Consider the following 19552-nt stretch of genomic DNA (forward strand, 5'->3'; position numbering starts at 1 on the left):
TGCCAGGGAATGTTGTAAGCACTTTACTCTTTCAAACTCACTTAATTTTTACAACAACCTTGCTATGACTCCCAGTTTTCAGGCAAGAAAACTGAGACACAGAGAAGTAAAGAGACTGGCCCAAATTCACACAGCTGGTTGAGAGTTGAACCAACCAGCCTGCACCTGGAGTCCCTGTTCTTCACCACGACACTCTCTGGCTTCTCACAAGTCATATAGATGGAGTTCTACTACATGTCAGGCACGATGCTAAGCGATTTCTTTTTTGTTTTGGTTTTTGAGACAGTGTCTCGCTCTGTCACCTAGGCTGGAGTGCAGTGGTGCAATCTCGGCTTACTGCATCCTCCGCTTCCTGTGTTCAAGCGGTTCTCCTTCCTCTGCCTCCCAAGTAGCGGTGATTACAGGCATGCTCCACCACCCCTGGTGAATTTTTGTATTTTTAGTAGAGATGGGGTTTCACCATGTTGGCCAGGCTGGTCTCGAACTGCTGACCTCAGGTGATCCACCCACCTTGGCCTCCCAAAGTGCTGGGATTACAGGCGTGAGCCACCATACCCAACCAACAATTTCTTTTAAAATATAATTTGTAATTATATATATTAGTAATTATAATTAAACATGCTGTACAACCTCATATAATAAAAGGAAACAATTGCTAAGTGTAAGCATTGAGAACAAGAATTCTCCCTTCAACCCCCTGCTCCCATTCCAACAGTTGGGAGAATGCTTATGATGTGCTTATGTAAACTTCAGCACCCACATAACTGGTGTGTTGAGAGGTCCCATCTTTTTGGGAAATGTAGCACTTGGGTCCTGGCAGGGAACCCACAGGGGCTAAAGGAGGGGGCTTAAGGAGGAGCTGTTTGCAAAGGTGTGGGCAGGGCCAAGGGGAACCATGAGGGATGGTGCAGCACCCTGGGGGTTAGCATCCACCGAGAGCTGTCACCACTCCCAGGCTGGTGGTGCCAGGAAACAGCTGCTCCTGGAACCAAGATCTGTGGCTGAAAGAGGAGGGCAGAGGACAGACCTCATTCCGCTGTCCCCTCTGATCATCAGTGGATGCTCCCATTGACCAAACTGCCATCTGCTTATATGACTGGAGAGGCTGCAGGCAGGTGTCCAAAGCCTCTTGTTGTGGTTCATTCCTGACAATGGGTCAGTGCTGGTCCCCCCGATCCCACAGACTGAGATCCACTCAGCTTCTCTGTCTTGAGTGGCCCCCTTGTTCACTGACTAGGCAGACACTTGAATGAGGAACAATATTCTGTCTCTCCCTGTACTCTCCTCTTTTCCCTGTCACAGGGAGGGTCTCTGTTGTTCATGTCCTGAGTCTCTCCATCTAGGGCTGGGGGCTGGTGCTACAGGACCACCAGGTTCATATGCCTGCTGTGCAATAACAGAAAATACACCGAGACAGAAGTGTTTGCAGCAGAGAAAAAGTTTAATGATCACAGGGTGGCTGAGCTGGGAGATGGAAGGAACTCTCAAATACATCCGCCCCAGGAGTTCTGGGCTGGAGTTTTTAAGGACTCCATGGAGGATGAAGGATTAGAAAATGGGGGTCACTGATTGGTTGAAGAAAGGAAGATGAAATCATCAAGATGTGGAAACTGCCTTCTTTGGTGAGTGAGCCCCTCTTGGGGTCCTGCAGAATAACTGATGTCAGTAGTTTCCTTGATATACAAAACCTGAAAGAATATCTCAAATGGAGAATTCACATTTCACAATGCTTGAGACGCTGTCTCTAGGGCAGTTAAAGAGGTCTATAATTTTGTGATAAGGTCTATGTGATTCTAAGGCAAGAAGCAGCAAACAGCTATGAGGAAGCAGTCAGAGAACAAGCTGACGTAATGATTAATGCTGAATGTGCTGCAAACTTGGTTTATTTTTTTTCCTCCTCCCTTCTTCCATGATTAATTTTATAAAGTGTATAGGTGATATGGTTGGGCTGTGTCCCCACCCAAATCTCCTCTTGAATTGTAGTTTCCACAATCCGTATGTGTTGTGGAAGGTACCCGGGAGGTAATTAATCATGGGGGTGGTTACTCTCATGCTGTTCTCATGATAGTGAGTAAGTTCTCACAAGATCTGATGGTTTTATAAGGGGCTTTTCCCCCTTTTGCTTGGCACTTCTCCTTGCTGCTGCCACGTGAAGAACGACATGTTTGCTTCCCCTTCCACCATGATTGTACGTTTCCTGAGGCCTCCCCAGCCCTGTGGAACTGTGAGTCAATTAAACCTTTTTCCTTATTAAATTACCCTGTGTCTTTATTAGCAGCATGAAAACAGACTAATACAATAAGGATGGGTCACTGGTGAGGGTGCTGGGGTCAGCTGTTCAGGACCAGCACCACCCAATAGATCCCACCCATGAGGGGTTGATGCCAACTCTTATGGGTCATCTGGACTTTTCTGAAACTTCCTGGGGCTGTTTTTCTCCAGCTCATCTGATCTCCTGTTGCCTCTGGCAAGGTGCTGGCAGCCCCAGCCAGTCAGTCTAGCTCTGGACATGCCTTGGGAGGCTGGCTATGATTCATGACCTTTATTGTGGTAAATGGCACTCAGGAAGCACTTTGACTTGACTATCGGGCCAAATTTTATCAGCACCACGGGCAAGTTTGCAGGACAACTGGTTCCTGTTTACCCCATGCACCCCAAGGGAAATTGCTGAAGTTTCTGTTTATCTTGGTACAACTAAAGAAGGATGCAAGAATGGACAAACTTTTTTGGCCACTCATTTACTTCTCCCGGTGCTGGATCTTTACACACCTGGCATGATTTCATGGGCTGGTTCTTATCTGCAGGTGACTCTTCCACGTCACTCAGGTTTCTGCTCAAAGGTCACCTCCCAGGGGCCCCCTGCCTGATCACCGTGTCCAGAACTGCCCCATTTGGTCCATTTCTATCTCATCTCACCCTTGTAATTTCTTTCATCACCGTCACCATTGGATTTGGTCTTATGATCTGTTGGCTTCCTCCATCAGACGGGAACACCAGGTTGGCAGTGCTGACTGAAATTAAGGCTTTGAGGCAGAAATAATTCCATAAAGGCTTATTGGAAGTCAAATATGAGGACTGATTGGGGAAGACACAGTAACGAAATTGATCATGCTTTAAAGTCTTTTATAAATTGGAATGTTTTTGTGAGAAGGTTTAGGAGAAGGGAGGGGAACTCAAGCAGGAGTTGTATGTTTTTCTTTTCCTTCCTTCCTTCCTTCCTTCCTTCCTTCCTTCCTTCCTTCCTTCCTTCCTTCCTCTCTCTCTCTCTTTCTTTCTTTCTCTCTCTCTCTTTCTTTCTTTCTTTCTCTCTTTCTGTCTTTCTCTCTTTCTCTCTCTCTTTCTCTCTTTCTTTCTTTCTTTTTTTGAGACAGGGTCTCACTCTGTCACCCAGGCTGGAGTGCAATGGTACAATCACAGCTCACTGAAGCCTCAACCTCCTGGGCTCAAGCGATCCTCTTGCCTCAGCCTCCCAAGTAGCTAGGACCACAGGTGTGCACCACCAAGCCTGGTTAATTATTTTTTTGTAGAGACAGGATCTCCTTTTGTTTCTCAGGCTGGTCTCGAACTCCTGGGCTCAAGCAACCCTCCCACCTCAGCCTCCCAAAATGCTGGGATTATAGGCGTGAGCCACTGTGCCTAGCTGGAGTTGTCTTTTTCATTGCAGGGTATAATATAGAGATTATAATTATTGGCTACAAATGACAACATATAGGCTAAAACATTAATATATGTAAAACAATCTGTACAACTTTATGATTTAGAAAAAAATTTGTGTCTTTTTCAATGTCAGTAGGTTACATATTAAGCATGTCAACAGTTTGAGGAACTCAGGATAAAATTTGAGGCTGGCTATGATTCATGACCTTTATTGTGGTACTGAGTAAGCACTTGGCTTGACTATAGGGCCAAATTTTATCAGCACCACGGGCAGGTGTGCAGGACGGCTGGTTCTGCCACTCATTATTTTTCATTCAGGGACAGGAGGTAAACCACAAATCATAAGATCTTACTCTGGAAGCCTGCCAAAGGTGACTTATAGATTATTAGTTCTTTGGATAGAGAATCTTTTCAAGGAAGCAGTGATGACCAATCTCTGTTCAGGTTAGAGTAATAGGGATTATTTATCTTTCGCCACTGGGAAGGCTCATTTTCAAGAAGTCATGTCTTTCCAGGCTGAGGAGATAAATAATTTTGTTATTGCAGGCAGGTGAAATTGTTAGCGACATGGGGCAGGTCACGACTTGAGGCTCTGTGTTTTCTTTTGAATTGCGAGTCACATCTAGTTGCTGAGAAACCATTATTTTGGTCTTAGCTGTTGATGAATAGTTTTAAAATTCTAGAGAATTTAGGTAGAGAGAAAGATAAATGTTTTAATTTTGTTTATAAAATTGTGTTTTACCCATTTGTTGTAAGACATACATAGTTTAAAAGAAAAAAGTTTTTTTTGATTTTAGAAAACAATATAAAAATAATTAGCAATGTGTTAAATAGAAAGTCATATAAATCATTTTAGTCTTTTGTCAATTCAGTCTCATAATTTTTGTTGTGTTTGATGTTGGGTTAATAATCTTTATGCATAAGTTTTTATTGGAGTTTTCGACGTTTTTATTTAGTCTACAGATCATTAAATTATTAGAAATCTGTGTTGTAGAGTCTTTTATAAGAAAAGTAATTTTAGACTGGGTGCAGTGACTCATGCCTGTAATCCCAGCACTTTGGGAGGCCGAGGCGGATGGATCAATTCAGGCCAGGAGTTCCAGACCAGCCTGGCCAACATGGTGAAACCCCATCTCTACTAAAAATATAAAAATTAGCCGGGCGTGGTGATGCGCACCTGTAGTCCCAGCTACTAGGCAGGCTGAGGCAGGAGAATCACTAGAACCTCGGAGGTGGAGGTTGCAGTGATCATGCCACTGTACTCCAGCCTGGGAGACAGAATGAGACTCTCTCAAAAAAAAAAAAAAAAGTAATTTTGTACTAGAGTTGGTTGCAAATGTTTTTGGGCCAGGCACGGTGGCTCACGCCTGTAATCCCAGCATTTTGGGAGGCTGAGGCGGATGGATCACCTGAGGTCAGGAGTTTGAGACCAGCCTGGGCAACATGGTGAAACCCTATCTCTATTAAAAATACAAAAATTAGCTGGGCATGATGGCGGGGACCTGTAATCCCAGCTACTTGGGAGGTTGAGGTAGGAGAATTGCTTGAACCTGGAAGGTGGAGGTTGCAGTGAGCTGAGATTTCGCCACTGCACTCCAGCCTGGGCGACAGAGTGAGTGAGACTCCTTCTCCAAAAAAAAAAAAAAAAGATAATGACCAGAAATATCACTGGCAGCAGCATCACATCAGAATCATCAGACTTCTGTAAATTTTGCATAATCTTTAGGATATTTATATTTATAACATTTATAGAAATCTAATTTTAGAAAGGATTAACATAATTAAAATTATGACTGCAAATATATTCGATATTTATAAATTTAAATAATTTTTGGAACATTTATATTAATAACATATTTATAAACATGACTGAAAGATCTAGTATTATTTATTATTTGACAACATTTTTAATATAATTTTTCAAATAAATCTAATTATTTAATCTATAAAGACTTATTTTAGGATTTTCATCTTGGAGAAACCTGTAAAAGATATAAAAAATCTGAACACCTTGTCAAATTAGAATCATAGGCCAGGCATGGGGGCTCACATCTGCCATCCCAGCACTTTAGGAGGCCAAGGTGGGTGGGTCGCTTGAGCTGAGGAGTTTGAGACCAGCCTGGGCAACATGGTGAAACACCATCTTTACAAAAAATACAAAAATTAGCCGGGTGTGGTAGTGCACACCAGTAGTCCCAGCTACTCAGGAGGCTGAGGTGGGAGGATTGCTTGAGCCCAGGAGGTTGAGGTTGCAGGGAGCCAAGACTGTGCCACTGAACTCCAGCCTGGGCAACAGAGCAAGACCCTGTGTCAAAAACACCAAAAAAAAAAAAAAAAAAAAAAGAAAATTAAAATCACAGGTCTTTGTAAAATAATATTTATTTAACCAGAGTGATAATCAAAAGACTTTACAAGCAATAGAGAAAATTATATGGATGTGAAAATCTTAACTCTTTTATTTTATTTAATTAATTAATTTATTTTTGAGACAGGGTTTTGTTCTGTCACCCAGGCTGGAGTGCAGTGGTGCGACCACAGCTCACTGCAGCCTTGACCTCCTGGGCTCAATCTATTCTATTGCTTCAGCTTCCCGAGTAGCTGGGACTACAGATTTACGTCCCCACACCAAGCTTTTTTTTTTTTGTTTTGGAGAGACAGGGTTTCCCTATGTTGCCCAGGCTAATCTTGAACTCTTGAGCTCAAGCAATCCACCCGCCTCGGCCTCCCAGGGTGCTAGGATTGTAGGCGTGAGCCACCAGGCCTGTCCTAACTCTTTTGCAGCTTAGTCTTTGTAAGTAATTAAAAATCTGATAAAGATAACACAGAAATTATTTCAATAACATGTAAACTTTTTGTTTTTAAGGCCAATGACCAAAATGTAAAGACAAACCTCTTGTAGTGTGATTGTGTTTTTTTTTTTTTGAGACAGAATTTTGCACTGTCACCCCGGCTGCAGTGCAGTGGCACGATCTTGGCTCACTGCAACCTCTGCCTCCCGGGTTCAAGTGATTCTCCTGCCTCAGCCTCCCTAGTAGCTGAGATTACAGGCATGTACTACCACATCAGGCTAATTTTTTTTTTTTTTTGTATTTTTAGTAGAGATGGGGTTTCACCAAGTTGGCCAGGCTAGTCTGGAACTCCCTACCTCAGAGGATCCACCCACCTTGGCCTCCCAAAGTGCTGGAATTACAGGTGTGAGCCACTGTGCCTGGCCTGAATTTTTATTTTTAGTAACCTTAAATTTTAGTGGAAACTTAGAAAGTAAGATCTTGAGTTGTCTGTCACAAATTAGTATGTTAAAGAGGTGAGCTACTTTATAATGTTTAGAAACATGGTTTTGTAATAATTTTTTATTTTTTTAACTTTTATTTTAGGTTCAGGCGTACATGTGCAGGTTTGTTACACAGGTAAATTGCACGTTGCAGGAGTTTGGTGTACAGATTATTTGATCACTAAGGTAATACGCATAGTACCCAATTGGTAGTTTTTGATCCTCACCTTACTTCCCACCCTCCACCCTCAAGTAGGCCTCGGTGTCGTTTTTCCCTTCTTTGTGTTTATATGTCCTCAATGTTTAGCTCTTATTTATAAGTGAGAACACACAGTATTTGCTTTTCTGTTCCTGTGTTAGTTTGCTTAGGATAATGGCCTCCAGCTCCATCCTTGTTGTTGCAAAGGACATGGTCTCATTCTTTTTTTATGGCCAACTTGGTGAAACCCCATGGTGTATATGTAAGACATGTTCTTGATCCAGTTCATGGACATTTAGGTTGATTCCATGTATTTGCTATTGTGACTAGTGCTGCAATGAACATACATGTGCATGTATCTCTATGGTAGAACAATTTCTATTCCTTTGGGTATATACCCAATAATGGGATTGCTGGGTCAAATGGTAATTCTGTTTTAAGTCTTTGAGAAATTGTCAAACTGCTTCCCACAATGGCTGAACTAATTTACATCCCCACAAGCTGTGTATAAGCATTTCCTTTTCTCCATAACCTCTCCAGCATGTTATTACTATATATATAATTTTTACTTTTTAATCATAGTCATTCCGACTGGTGTGAGATGGTATCTCATTGTGGTTTTGATTTGCATTTCTCTAATGACGAGTGATGTTGAGCATTTTGTTGTATGCTTTTTGGCTACGTGTATGTCTTCTTTTGAAAACTGTCTGTTCATATCTTTTGCCTACTTTTTAATGAGGTTGCTTGTTTTTTTCCTTGTAAATTTAAGTTCCTTATAGATTCTAGGTATTAGACCTTTATCAGATGCATAGTTTGCAAATATTTCCTCCCATTCTGTAGGTTGTCTGTTTACTTTGTTGATGGTTTATTTTGCTGTGCAGAAGCTCTTTAGTTTAATTAGGTCTCATTTGTTGATTTTTGTTTTTGATTTGTTACAATTGCTTTTGGTGTCTTCATCATGAAATCTTTGCCAGTCCTATTTCCAGAATGGCATATCCTAGGTTATCTTTCAGAGTTTTTATAGTTTTTGGTTTTACAGTTAAGTCTTTAATCCATCTTGGGTTAATTTTTGTATATGGTATAAGGAAGGGGTCCAGTTTCAATCTTCTGCATATGGCTAGCCAGTTATCTCAACACCACTTATTGAATAGAGAGTCCTTTTTCCATTGCTTGTTTTGTCAGCTTTGTCAAAGATCAGATGGTTGTAGGTGTGCGACCTTGTTTCTTGGCTCTCTATTCTGTTCCATTGGTCTATATGTTTGTATTTGTATCAGTACCATGCTGTTTTGATTACTGTAGCCTTGTAGTATAGTTTGAAGTTGGGTAATGTGATGAATCCAGCTTTGTTCTTTTTGCTTAGGATTGCCTTGGCTGCTCAGGTTATTTTTTGGTTCCATATGAATTTTAAAGTAGTTTTTTCTAATTCTGTGAACAGTGTCATTGGTAGTTTGATAGGAATAGCGTTGAATTTGTAAATTGCTTTGAGTAGTATGGCCATTTTAACAATATTGATTCTTCATATTCATGAACATGGAATGTTTTTCCATTTGCTTGTGTCATTTCTGATTTCTTTTTTTCTTTTCTTAACACAGCTTGGTTGTTACTTTATTGAGAACTTAAAAAAAAAGCTAATTAGGACACTGCAAGTGGCATTAAACTTTCCATGCTGAGACTTTTGTGGACTTACATTGGATGTGCTGTATTTTCTGTTCTTCATCTGATCCTTAATGACTTTAATCAGGTTTTCATATGCCCTGCTCTCCAAAGCATCAATTATTTGTTCAAATAATTTTATTAAATATGTCAGACCTACACACAGTTATACAGCATATTAAAGCAAACATCCTGATAATGCGGCACCCAGTTCAAGACATAAAACATTACCAATACAATTGAGATGTCTTGAGTTCCTTCCACTATTGTATGCCCTCCATGTAACTCATATCTCATATTTGATGTGTATCGTTTCTATAAATTCCACTGTATTTTTACTACTCATATGGTTTGCTCTAAAAAGAGTATATAGCTTTTCAAATTTCTGCAAGCAGATTGTCTATCTTCTGTAACTTGGTTTTCCCTTTAGCAGTGTTTTGTAACTCTAGTTGTAGAGGTCTTTCACCTCCTTGGTTAACAGTATTCTTAGTTATTGGGCCAGGCGTGGTGGCTCATGCCTATAATCCCAGCACTTTAGGAGGCCAAGGCAGGTGGATCACGAGGTCAGGAAATCGAGATCATCCTGGCTAACACGGTGCAACCCTGTCTTTACTAAAAATACAAAAAATTAGCTGGGTGTGGTGGCGGGCGCCTATAGTCCCAGCTACTTGGGAGGCTGAGGCAGGAGAATGGCTTGAACCTGGGAGGTGGAGCTTGCAGTAAACCAAGATCGTGCCACTGCAGTCCAACCTGGGTGACAGAGCGAGACTCTGTCTCAAAAACAAAAACAAAAAAACAGTATTCTTAGTTATTTTATTCTTTTGTGGATATTGTGAATGGGGTTGCATTCTTGATCTGGCTCTCAGCTTGGACATAATTTTTTCTTAATTAGAAATGACCCAGATGTTTAATGAGTATCTATTATTTAATTTAACATAACTTTTAAGATTTTGAATTACACAAAAAGTTTTTAATAAGCATTTATCTCATTTATGCTTACCCAATTTATTTTTAATAGGTTGACTAGACTATTTATGAGAACTTAGATATTAGACAAAGTTAGTCATTATTGAAAGTTATGTATGGTTATGTTAAACATTTTTATAGCCTGTGATTATCAGGTGTTCACCCAAGTGAGAAACTTAAATTAAAATATGGGTATTTTGTCAACAACTCAGAAGATTTAGCTGTTTTTATTAAGCTAACAATATTAAATATCTTATTTATTAAAATTACACAAAGATCCTTTGGTTTTGACTAGATTTATAGTCTTATTACCTTTGTGTCAAACCCAGGCACCTTAAAATATCTAGTGGAGAGAAATACAAAACTTTCTGACCAGCAAACTCAGGCAAAAGTATACGTTGACAATTTTAAAGACATTTAAATATTTATCTCATCAATAATTTGAACACCAACTTATTTATTAAAGACTTCTTTAAGTCATACAAACTTGGAACATACTTGGGTTTAGTAATTTATGAGCACTCATCTATTTATAAGTCAGTTTTGTAGCATATAGATACAACATATAACAATATATGTACATATATTTAAACACATCTAAACAAACATATACACACACATAAAGACTTCATAGTTTTTATTTTAGAATTTTAGTCATGAGAGAGTAGGGTAAACTTACTAGTTTATAAAAGACAGATCCATATTACATCTGACAAAATTGGAATTTGTTTACATGGCTTAAACTTTATTTGTCTCAACAGATAACTTAATGAAGGCTGTGGATCAAAATTTTGGGTAAAGCAATTCTTTCTTTTTCTTTTTTTTATTACTTTTTTTGCACACAAAACAATAAACATTTTCTAAAAATACATACAAACAAAAAGATGCATATCAAACATATTAGGAAGGTTGCACATGGGAAGATGGGGAATAGAAATGGGGGGTGGGAATTAAAGAAAATAAAATGAGAGAGGGACTTTGTATGGATCAATGATAATAACTCAATCCTCTATTTGACAAAGAAGAGGGAGCAGGAAGAGGAAGAAAAAGAAAGTGGGATAAAGGATCAGAAAGGGAGGAAAATAGAAAAAATTAGAGTATGACTCCAGGGTAGACCTGTTTTGTTGTCACTGGGTTGGTTGGTTGGTTTGTCTGTTGTATTTTTCATATGTTTCGCCATGTTGGCCAGGCTGGTCTCGAACTCCTAGCCTCAAGTGATCAACCCGCCTCGGCCTCCCAGAGTGCTGGGACTACAGGCATGAGCCAGCACGTCCAGCCCCCACACTGCATCTGGCCTCCGTGGTAGACCTCCCAGACGGGGCGGCCAGGCAGAGGTGCTCCCTACATCCCAGACGGGGCGGCCGGGCAGAGATGCTCCTCACTTCCTAGACGGGGTGGCGGCTGGGCAGAGGTGCTCCTCACTTCCCAGATGGGGCGGCCGGGCAGAGGCGCTCCTCACTTCCCAGATGGGGCGGCCGGGCAGAGGCGCTCCTCACTTCCCAGATGGGGGGGCTGGGCAGAGTCGCTCCTCACTTCTTCCCAGACGGGGCGGCCAGGCAGAGGCGGTCCTCACTTCCCAGACGGGGGGGCCGGGCAGAGTCGCTCCTCACTTCTTCCCAGACAGGGCAGCCGGGCAGAGGCGGTCTTCACTTCCCAGACGGGGCGGCCGGGCAGAGGCGCTCCTCACTTCCCAGATGGGGCGGCCGGGCAGAGGCGCTCCTCACTTCCCAGACGGGGCGGCGGGCCGAGGCGGTCCTCACTTCCCAGACGGGGTGGATGGGCAGAGGCGCTCCTCACTTTCCAGACGGGGCAGCCGGGCAGAGGCGGTCCTCACTTCCCAGATGGGGCGGCCGGGCAGAGGCACTCCTCACTTCCCAGACGGGGTGGATGGGCAGAGGCTCTCCTCACTTCCCAGACGGGGCGGCCGGGCAGAGGCGCTCCTCACATCCCAGACGGGGCGGCCGGGCAGAGGCGCTCCTCACATCCCAGATGGGGTGGCCTGGCAGAGGAGCTCCTCACTTCTTCCCAGACGGGGCGGCCGGGCAGAGATGCTCCTCACTTCTTCCCAGACGGGGTGGCCAGGCAGAGGCGCTCCTCACTTCTTCCCAGACAAGGCGGCCAGGCAGAGGTGCTCCTCACATCCCAGATGGGGTGGCCTGGCAGAGGCGCTCCTCACTTCTTCCCAGACGAGGTGGCTGGGCAGAGACGCTCCTCACTTCTTCCCAGACGGGGTGGCCGGCAGAGGCGCTCCTCACCTCCCAGACGGGGCGGCCGGGCAAAGGCGCTCTTCACATCCCAGACAATGAGCGCCAGGCAGAGACACTCCCCACCTCCCTGACGGGGCGGCGGCCGGGCAGAGGCTGCAATCCCAGCACCCTGGGAGGCCGAGGCAGGCGGCTGGGAGGCGGACGCTGCAGCGAGCCAAGACCACGCCACCGCACTCCAGCCCGGGCAACACCGAGCACCGAGGGAGCGAGACTCCGTCTGCAGTCCCAGCCTCGGGAGGCCGAGGCGGGCAGCACTTGAGGTCACGAGCTGGAGACCAGCCTGGCCAACATGGCGAAACCGCGCCTCCAGCCAAAGGACAAAAACCAGGGATGGGTGGTGGCGCGCGCCCGCAATCCCAGGCAGCCCTCAGGCCGAGGCAGGAGAATCCCGTGAGCCAGAGGCAGGGAGTCTGCAGTGAGGGGACTGTACTCCAGCATGGGCAGCAGAGGGAAGAAAAGAAAAAGGAAGGAAGGAGGGAGGGAGGGAAGGAAGGAAGGAAGGAAGGAAGGAAGGAAGGAAGGAAGGAAGGAAGGAAGGGCAATTCTTATGGCAGTTTGATTTTAAAAACATCTTCTGCCCCTTTTTTCTTTAGTTCTAAATAAGCTTAAGGTTAAAATTTTAATGTTTATATTTTAGTTGGAACTGGCTGAATTGTTAAAAAAAAACAACAGAAAATCTCTAAGTAATTTTGCATTAGCAATACCATAAACAGTGAGCTTTATCTCAACACCAGTAAAAATGTTAGCAGATTTAAAGTGGGCAGAAAAAAACAGAGAAGTTAGAAGGCTCTGTGTGCTAACTCTAAAGTTATAAGTTGACCATCTGAGCTCTGAATTCCCTTTTTTTTTTCTTTTTCTTTTTTTTCAGAAGGAGTCTTGCTCTGTCACCCAGGCTGGAGTGCAGTGGCACGATCTCGGCTCACTGCAACCTCTGCCTCCTGGGTTCAAGTGATTCTCCTGCCTCAGCTTCTCAAGTAGCTGGGATTACAGGTGCGTGCCACCACACTCAGCTAGTTTGTGTATTTTTATTAGAGATGGAGTTTCGCCATGTTGGCCAGGCTGGTTTCAAACTCCTGACCTCAAGTGATCCGCCCGCCTCTTCCTCCCAAAGTCCTAGGATTACAGGCTTCAGCCACCTCACCCGGCCCTGAATTGTTTTAACGTAATCTGTCCATCAATTTAAAATGTACAGAAGAACCAGCCATGATACATAGCCAGCTGTAGTCCCAAAAAAACCTGGCATATATTAATGTTTGATAATTTTATTTCGTTTGTTAATCTCCCAGTTTAGAAAAAAATTATTGGATCTGTACTGTTTAATCTTAAGTTTCATTTTCTTTTTGTAGTTGTTCCATTTGCTCTTTTCGTTTTACATTTATATATATTTTCCCCTTTTGAGGGAAGGAAATGTGTGCATTGTGAACTCCTAAAAATCTCTAAGAGATATATGGGAGCTGAGTGAACAAGGAAAAAGGGATGAACTCATATTGTTTCCGGAACCAAGCTGGGTCTGGCTGCGTTTTCTTGAGGCCCGATAATGAGAAGCAGACAAACTAGGAAAGAAAGGAATTTATTACTGTAACCAGACACAGGGAGAAGGCCAGAGATAATTCAAACAGATCAACTCAAAGTGTTACTGTTGGGTGGCGCAGACACGTAAGGTACCACAAGATGGCGACAGTTCCAGGTTCTTCCTCCCTCTCCACACTTGACGCAATGTTAAACCCGCCAAGAAAGACCCAATAAGAAAATGACATCTCCTGCTCCCCCCGCTCATCCCCAGGCCCGCCCCCCAGACCTAATCATCCATACCTACGTAGCCCTAAGGGATATAAATATCCCATCCCAACAGCACTCTGTCTCTGCGCGACCTGACCTGACTCTGCTAGTAAAGATCTCTTGACTGCGTTTGGCGTGCTCTGGGTCTGCCTTTACTCTTTCCGTTACAATTTTCTTAGTGCTTACATAGGTTGGGGTTACGTGCCTATGTGCTGTATATCATTCGCCTAAGTCTACTGGTAACTAATTTTCTTTCAACTAGAAGGTCAGAGGCAAAAAATGCTGGCTAAGTCTGATTAAAAGGGTCCTAGTACCGTCAAGGCCTGTCTACTTTGGTACTGGAGTGACTATTTATTTTTCCTTTTCTTTCTTTCTTTTCTGTTTTTTTTTTTTTTTTTTTTTTTGAGACGGAGTCTCACTCTGTCGCCCAGGCATGAGTGCAGTGGCACAATCTCGGCTCACTGCAACCTCTGCCTCCTGGATTCCAGTGATTCTCCTGCCTCAGCCTCCTGGGTAGCTGGGATTACAAGCGTGCGCCACCATGCTTGGCTAATTTTGTATTTTTAGTAGAGATGGGGGTTTCACCATGTTGGCCAGGCTGGTTTTGAACTCCTGACCTCTGGTGATCTGCCTGCCTCAGCCTCCCAAAATGCTGGGATTACAGGTGTGAGTCACTGTGCCTGGCCTGGAGTGATTATTTCTATCTTAATCTCCTTTACAGGTTGACCCAGAGAGCTACCTTAGACTCTCCAATGAATCTATTCAAACAGCTGCCTCTGTTACCTTGAGTTGTCTCAGATTCTGTTACCCTAGATGGGTCCTTGCACTAGGAATGTAAGACTGTCTCTATTACTTTGACTTGTTCCAGGTTAGGGAGAAGCCTGTGCAAGGCTCCTACTGACCATATGTTCATTTCTAGCTTTGATGTCCGGGCACCTATTTCCCTAGTTTGGACTATTTGCTCAATTTTTAAGGCAGCTCTGTGGAAATCTGTTTGTGTAACAGAAGTGCTATGTAGGCCTGTCTGTGTGACTGTCATGTAGGCCTGGTTGTGTGGTTGTCAGGGAGAACTCTCCTGCCACAATAGCACAGGGTATAAGAGGAGGGGGAACAATTGGAGGTTTAGAAGCTTCTAAGTCCTATTGAAAGTCTCTCATTTAATTTTTCTGGTTCTAAGACTAGCATCTTTTTTTTTTTTTTTTCCTGAGGGGAGTCTCGCTCTGTCGCCCAGGCTGGAGTGCAGTGGCGCTGCCTCGGCTCACTGCAAGCTCCGCCTCCTGGGTTCACGCCATTCTCCTGCCTCAGCCTCCCGAGCAGCTGGGACTATGGGCGCCCGCCACCACGCCTGGCTAATTTTTTTTTGTATTTTTAGTAGAGACAGGGTTTCACTGTGTTAGCCAGGATGGTCTCGATCTCCTGACCTCGTGATCCGCCCGCCTCGGCCTCCCAAAGTTCTGGGATTACAGGCGTGAGCCACCATGCCTGGCCAAGACTAGCATCTTTTTTAATTGCCCGCACAAATAAATCACTTTAGGCATTTCAAAAAGATCTCCATTTCAGCTATTGTTGCTTATAACCATAGTGGGTTAGGCAGGACCACTTATCTCAGCACTTGTAAATATAAAGACTTAAAAATAACTTTTCATGGCTGGGTGCAGTGGCTCACGTCTGTAATCTCAGCATTTTGGGAAGCCGAGGGAGGTGGATCACCTCAGGTCAGGAGTTCGTGACCAGCCTGGCCAACATGGTGAAACCCTGTCTCTACTAAAAATACAAAAATTAGCTGGGCATAGTGGCACATGCCTGTGATCCCAACTTCTCGAAAGGCTGAGGTAGAAGGGTTGCTTGAACCTAGGAGACGGAGGTTGCAGTAAGCTGAGATTGCGCCACTGCACTCCAGCCTGGGTGACAGAGTAAGACCTTGTCTCAAAAAAAAAAAAAAAAAAAAAGAAAAACTTTATGATTTAGATTTATAAATATATCAGCAAAACTTCATGGTTTAGAAACAAAGGATTGTGCTTTTCCACATCAGTGGAAAATCAGAACATCAACAGTTGGAGGAACTTATAAGATCTGAGTAATTAAAGATAAGATTTGAGGAACTCACAGGATTCTTTACTCAGGAACAGGACGTAACCCATGCATCAGGAGATCTTTCCTGAGGGCTAATTGGGAAGCCTGCCAAATGTGACATGTTATCAGCAGAGACCGCGTCCGTCTTGTTCAACCTGTATCCCAGGTCCTAGCACCATACCTGCTACCATTTAAGTGTTCATGTGAAGTTTGTTGTTGAGAAACTAATTACCTAAAAGTTAGAACTTGACCTCTCCATTTTACCGAGGAGGTTATGAGACTCAGAGGGTTACACAGCTAGTGAGTGGCAGAGCCTGGACTTGAACTCAGTTCTGCTGAAGCCAGAATGTGTTCCTTCCTGAACATTCAAGGACAGGGAAGCTGAAAATCCAGCCAGCAGGCAGCCCGTATGCTTGTTCTAGGGAGACCGTAGGCCGATTCCTGGGAGCTGGGTCTTCATGGTGACACAGTAAGAACAACTCACCTATTGGCTAGGCGCAGTGGCTCACGCCTGTAATCCCAGCACTTTGGGAGGCCGAGGTGGGCGGATCACTTGAGGTTAGGAGTTCAGGACCAGCTTGGCCAATATGGTGAAACCCCGTCTCTACTAAAAATACAAAAATTAGCTGGGTGTGGTGGCTCATGCCTGTAATGTCAGCTACTCGGGAGGCTGAGGTAGGATAATCGCTTGAACCTGGTGGGGCAGAGGATTGCGCCATTGCCCTCCAGCCTGGGTGACAAAGTGAGACTCTGTCTCAAAAAACAAAGCAAAACAAAACAAAACAAAACAAAACAGAACTACTCACCTATGTTGTGGATCAACTGTGTCCCCACTGTACCAAACCCTTATTTATTTAAAAAAATTTGTTTTAATTATTACATTTATAGCAGCCCAGCTTGAAAAACGAAGCAACAGAGACATGTAGAAAGTTAAAAAGTCTTTACTCCAATGGTAATTTCTCCAATTCCATCGTGGTATGTGCATTCTTCTGGATTTTTTTCGATGTGCATACACGTGTACATACAGACACATACACATACACTCGTACGTTTTTTATATTGATGGGACCATTACTCACATCTTTAATTTGGAGCTTATTCTCTGCTCTCTCTGCCTGTGTCTGATAGAATGCTGGCAATGCTTTGTGATGCTTTAGGAGACACATTTGTCAGATGTGAAGACTTAGGCTTAGGAATTGATGAGTGGTGACTGAGGCTGGTCACTCTGTGGTCTGGTGCACTTTCCCACTGCCCCACTCTGGGTAGGGGTGGAAGGGCCCCTGCAGAGAAGCGCCAGCTTCTGTTTTCCCATGAGTGACTCCCCTCCCTCCAATACTCACTAGGGAACATTCCATAAGCCAGGCTGTGTGATTTGGCCCCTGAGATATTCCTGGTTGGATGAGAAATCTTGGGGAGACTCCAGCTTTCTCAGGCACAAAACTCCCAGAGTAGAGAGCTCCCTCTGGACTATCCCTCCTTCCCTCGGCCTCAATTTCCTGTTCTGCTACCTGGTCCAGGAATCAGGACCTCAGTGATGCACCTTGCCTTCTCCCAAGCTGCAGAGTCCTGCTGGGGTGTGAGTCCTTACTCATGGCTCATGAAAGTTCAACATCTGCTCATGGCTTCAATATTGGGCCAGATTTCGCTTCCCACCTTGGCCTTCCCAAGGATGAATTGTGTGGTCCCACGTGTTGGTGATCTCAGCATGAACTTCAAAGGAACAAGAACTCATGTGCATTTTTGCACAGCCTGGGTGCCCCATCCCATGGCTGCCCTTGGAGGATCTCCCTCTTCATTCATGTCTCTGCTAAAAGGTCACCTCCTCTTGGAAGCCCTCCCTGATTCTCTGATTTATTGGATTGTCTGATTTGTTGGATCATTGCCTGTCTCTTTATGTGATGTGACACCTTTGACAGCCGAGCACTCACTGTTGCATCCCCAGTGCCTGGAACAGTGCCTGGCACGTAGTAGGTGCTCAAGAAACATATAGTTGCATGAACAGTCCTGAGAGGCATAGATTTTTCTTTTTATTTTATAACCGAAAGAAGCCCTGAGAATCAGAAAGGTTAAGGGGTTAACTCCCAGCATCCCTGCAAAGCCTGGAGCCAGGAATCTTAAAACAAGTCTGCTTAAACTGGAAGGATTGTATAGGGATTTCCTGGGGTTCTATTAAGATGCAATCTTGAGTTAGTATTTCTGGGTTGGGGCATGGGATTCTGCATTTCCTGCCAGCTCTCAGGTAATGCTCATGGCGCAGGTCCCTGGACCACAATTTGAGTAACTGAGCCTTACACTTAAAGTGCGTGTTGCCAGCTCCTTCCCTTCAGCTCCTCTTTTTGAGGCTCTTTCCTCTGAAGACTGCTCCTCTGTCCCCCTCTACAGCCCCTCATTCCACATCCCATCTCCCAAATGCAAAATCTGAGCTCACAGCAATTTGGGAGGCCAAGGCGTGCAGATCACGAGGTCAGGAGTTCGAGATCAGCCCGGCCAACATGGTGAAACCCTGTCTCTACTAAAGATACAAAAAATTAGCTGGGCGTGGTGGTGGGCACCTGTAATCCCAGCTACTCGGGAGGCTGAGGCGGGAGAATCGCTTGAACCCAGGAAGCAGAGGTTGCAGTGAGCCGAGCTCACCCTCCATCCCGTCGCGCCAATACACTCCAGCCTGGGTGACAGGGCGAGACTCCCTCTCAAGAAAAAAAAAAAAAGCCTGAGCCCAGGAGGGGCAGTACTGCCTATCATCAAAGCAAGGACAGAGCAGAAGAAGGACTCCACTCAGGGTCCCCTGGCTCTGCCTTCCCCTATCTGGACCTCGTCTGCTCACAGCTTCCCTCGCCCTTACCCTTCACGGGCCCCCTCTGTCCTCCTATGCTGAGCCCAGCATCTAGGTTGCTTTTCCAGCTGGTCTCCTTATCTCCAGAATCTGACCCTGGGTAATCCCCAGTGGCGCTGCATTCTTTGTTCCTGCTCCTGTCCGTCAGGTCTCAGCCTAGGTCCTGGGCTGCTGGGAGGCAGGACTTGAATTCCTGCCAGGCTGGCAGTGGAGGGCAACAGTCTTCTGTCTCTGAATCTCCTAAATCTGCACTGAGAAATGGTGCACAGCATTCTCCTGGCCCAACTCGGGGGATGTTTTGGGAGAAGGCTTGGCCTCACCCAGCTCACCTGGCACTTGAACACTTCATTCCTTTACCTACATTCCCCTGGTCTTGGAAAGGCAGGGTGGCTGCAAATTTTGGGGCTCAGATCACCATTGGCTGCCCTCCAACTTACCCTCTGCCTTACATGAGAGGTGCTGAGGACTGAGTGGCCATGCTGGGTCACCCTGAATTGGTTTTTCTACAGTTATGGTCTCCACCAGTCCCCGGGGTTTGGTTGGCTGCCCTGGCACAAAGGAGGCATCCAGGCTGTGAGGATTGGCCAGCCCAGCCCAGCCCAGCCCAGCCTCCTGCAGTGTTTCCTAGATCTGGGGCCAGGAGCAAAAACCTCCTAGCAAAGGGGGAGAGGAGGTTGTGCGGGACAAGCTTCTCCTGACAGAAGGTGCCAGGCTGGGGGTGGCAGGGCTGGATAGGAAGGGGCACTGCCCAAGACTGGGGTGGCTCCAGGGAGCTGGCCCTGGTGATGGGTGCTTGCAGGTAACCAGAGGTCACGTTGGCTGGTGGTTCTAGATGAAGCTGTCTGGTCTCTAGT

At 44.9% G+C, this 19552-nt stretch overlaps 1 protein-coding gene across 1 annotated transcript in view; it reads right to left on the reverse strand.

Moving 5' to 3' along the window:
- LOC129459690 (putative zinc finger protein 861) overlaps window positions 1-19552 on the reverse strand; it is a 250172-nt gene that overhangs the window by 86359 nt on the left and 144261 nt on the right. The gene's annotated exons all lie outside the window — the stretch shown is intronic.

Source organism: Symphalangus syndactylus, chromosome 13, assembly GCF_028878055.3.
Source record: "Symphalangus syndactylus isolate Jambi chromosome 13, NHGRI_mSymSyn1-v2.1_pri, whole genome shotgun sequence".
Taxonomy (NCBI): Eukaryota; Metazoa; Chordata; class Mammalia; order Primates; family Hylobatidae; genus Symphalangus; species Symphalangus syndactylus.